Source organism: Telopea speciosissima, chromosome 1, assembly GCF_018873765.1.
Source record: "Telopea speciosissima isolate NSW1024214 ecotype Mountain lineage chromosome 1, Tspe_v1, whole genome shotgun sequence".
NCBI classification, from domain to species: Eukaryota; Viridiplantae; Streptophyta; class Magnoliopsida; order Proteales; family Proteaceae; genus Telopea; species Telopea speciosissima.
In genome coordinates, this window is record NC_057916.1 from 39,513,634 (window position 1) to 39,517,076 (window position 3,443).

At 37.8% G+C, this 3,443-nt stretch overlaps 1 non-coding gene across 1 annotated transcript; it reads left to right on the forward strand.

The window, feature by feature from the left end:
* The first annotated feature begins 386 nt into the window (after positions 1–386).
* LOC122649324 lies at positions 387–493 on the forward strand. The gene has a single exon (XR_006331283.1). It is a non-coding gene; the product is annotated as a small nucleolar RNA R71 (small nucleolar RNA).
* The last annotated feature ends 2,950 nt before the right edge of the window (positions 494–3,443 follow it).

Genomic DNA, 3,443 nt, shown 5'->3' on the forward strand with positions numbered 1-3,443 from the left:
TCTCAATGTTGGAATTGCCCACAAAGGTGTTGAGGCATTCCTCCAAAAGATGTCTAGGGGTTTGGCACCAACTGCATATTGACACATGGTTGACCTGGTTAACTAGTATAGACTCTTTAAGAATTATGGACTCCAACCTTTTTATGAGGCTATCAAGTTTGGCCTCCTTGGCTGGCATACCCTCGATGAGGTACCCCTTAGTGGTTCTTTCAGCCTCTTGGGAAGATTCCCACTCCCTAGTCTTATCAGCCAAGTTGGTTAAGAATGTCCATGCATCATTTTCCTCAGAAAAAGAAGTAAAGCCTGTAGGACACATAGACTCTACAAGTTGCTTGGTCTGAAAGTCAATACCCTCATAAATAATTTAGCATAGCTGCCACAAGTCAAAACCATGGTGAGGGCATTTTAAGAGGAGGTCCTTAAATCTTTCCATGAATTTAGAAAAGGACTCATGTGGTTTCTGCCTAAACTGGAGTATGTCACTCTTGAGTTTATTAGTGTTGTAAAGAAGGAAAATTTTTCTCAAGAAGGCAATGGTGAACTCATCCCATGTATTATTGGAATTTGTTGGCAGTCCATAGAGCCACTTCTTAGCCTGGTCTTTCAGGACAAAGGGTATAAACCTAAGCCTAACTGCATCATCAGTCAAATTCTGGACCTTAATTAGAACACAGACCTCCTCAAATTCCCTAAGGAAGAGATATGTATCTTCATTGGCCATCCCATGGAAGTGGGGTAGCATTCTAATGAAGTTGGTCTTGAATTCATAATTGTTTCTTGTAACAGGTGGTAAGTTGATGCAAGAAGGCTGTGCAGCCCTAGTAGGGTAGAACCTATCCTTAAGAGTCTTGGGTTGTTGGTTATCCATGGTCAAAGGTGGGGTCAAAGGTAGCGGAAAAGGTGGTATTCTAATAAGACGGTTACTTGAATCACGAGTCCACACCGAAGCCACCTAAATAGATATGAGGTCTCCTTTAAAAACTTTAAAGGAAAAAAAAAATAAAAGACTTAGAAAAAATCACCAAAAACAAGAGGGAGTCTAAGGTAGATAGTGCATCTATCCCTCAAAAATCGAAACAATGGTTCCAAAGCAGTAAGGTTGCCATATAGGTTGACAGCAAGGGAACCCGTATAGTCTTCAAGAGCCACCTACTGGCGACTCCAATTGGATTCTAATGTAGAGTGGAGGACTGCTATACGTTTCTGTTTCCAAGACACTCACTATGTCGCTTTCCTGTTATCAAAGTTTGTCACTTTCAAAGATAAGTCATATGCCATTCCACCCAACCAAGTCAAGATGCAGCGTCATAGGTAACTTAATCCTATGAGGGACACCAAAAGAGGTTGGGTTTGAGCATAACAAGGACTTTAGATTGGGTGCACAATCTTTGAAATAGAAGAAAACCAAGATGAGGTTTTCAAAAACTGATTTTTTTTGTTTTTTTTTTTTGGAAGAAAAGATAAAATAAAATAAAGCACTTCGAATTACTTAAAAATCAGAAAAATAAAGTGGATAATAATCTCCCCGGCAACGACGCCAAAAACTTGTTTGAGTTAAAATAATACCGCAAGCGTACGGGTCAATCGTAGCTACGGGTCGAACATGAGGATATGTACGCCACTCTATTTCACTAACTTTAAAGCAATGCAAAGTTAACCAAATTAATTAAAATACTAAATTAAACTAATGATGATTAAACTAACACGTCCTAACTCACAAGCATCTAACGAATTAAATTGGCATGAATTAAATTAGCGTCTTAACACATATCCATCCAACCTATCAAACTAACGCGGATTGGAAGGGATAAATTGTAGCCACACACCACAACCACATAAAAAAAACAAAAGAAGAAGAAGAAAATGAGATAGAAGTAGAGAGAATGAGATAGCAGAGAGGGAGAATGAGATTAAGAGTTTAGAGAGTAAAAACCTGGATGTGCTTGACACAGATTGAAATTGCTTGCATGAATGTAATTAAAGAGCTTGAATACTTGAACAAACCTTGCATGGCTTCCTCTTTTAAATCTCCAAGTCTTGTCATCAACTTAGGAACTTAGACTAGAAAGCTTGAAACTAAACTAGAATTATTACAACCATATTGAAGACATAATATTAAAGCATGAATCAAGAGCATTACAACAATGGAATTGAAAGCATGAAATCAAACTAGAACTTAGAAAGCCAAAAACTAGAAGAAGAGAAGAAGAAATTTCACTAATTAATTGAACTAAAAACTGAATTAAGACTAACTAAAACTAACTTAAAAACTGAACTAAAACTAACTTGTTACAACCCAAAGGGCAAGGGGTATTTATAGGGGGAAGGAGAGGAGAAGGGAGAAGAGAGAAGAGGTAGGAGAAATATTCCCTTCTCCTTCCTTTACAATAAGACTTGATCTCCAAGAAAAATAGAAAAAATAGAAACTAAGAGAGATAAGAATCCTAGTTACATAAACCTTCTATTTTTCAAAAAGTAACCTTCTAATTCTAAACTTGTGGTTCCTTATCTTTGTAGGTGTCTTCTCCAAGCAATGAGATCAAGGAATCTTTGACTTTTCAACCTTCCATGGATGAGAGAATATATTTTTCAAAAGAAATCTATCCATAGTAAAATCCCAAAAGTGCCCATAGAAAGTGGAGGAGAGAGAGAGAGTGGTGACTAGGACTCCTTTCAAGAATTAATCAAATCCCCACTTTGTCCTTCAAAAAACATGGAGCATGAGATGCTTATATAGGCCTCACTGTTGTATTCCTTGCGAAAAATCACCTAAAATAGACCCAAATTTCGTCCAATTTGGAATTCGGGAGCCCACGATATCTCAAGTTGAAGTTGGACTGCTCCAGAGCCTTCTAAATGGAATCTTTCGGTTGACAGAAAGATAACTTTTGATAATTGCACTAAGGCCCCTAGAATCCAAACTTTTGCTTTACTTTGTGCCTGGCCAACTATCAATAATTATAAATAAACCCCTATCCACGGAAACGACCGTAACTTCTTCGTTTCAACTTGGAATCAAGTGCAGTTTGAACCGTTGTGAAGCTGACTCGACGGGCTACGCATCCATACTATTAACACCTCAAAATTATGCTAAGAGGCCCACTGTACTCACGTTCAATTTTGACTGACTGGCTTGATTCTTTAGTGCTCAATCCAAACTTTATTTTCTCGACTCCTGGGCGCTTCCGGCTATTCTTAGCATCTTTTGCTCCATTTTCACAAGAATTCACCTAAAACCTGAAAAGCACAAGAAAGCACCAAAGTAACTCTATCCAATGTGGTAAAATGTATGCTTTATGCCCTAAGATTTCATACATAAATGTACTCATCAACTATTTGAACCTTAGCATCCCACCACCAAGTCTCTCTAGAGGAATGACGTTTTTCTTTCGATTTGCCTAGGACATCTTTAGCAATCTTATTAATACAAGTAGTCATCTTAT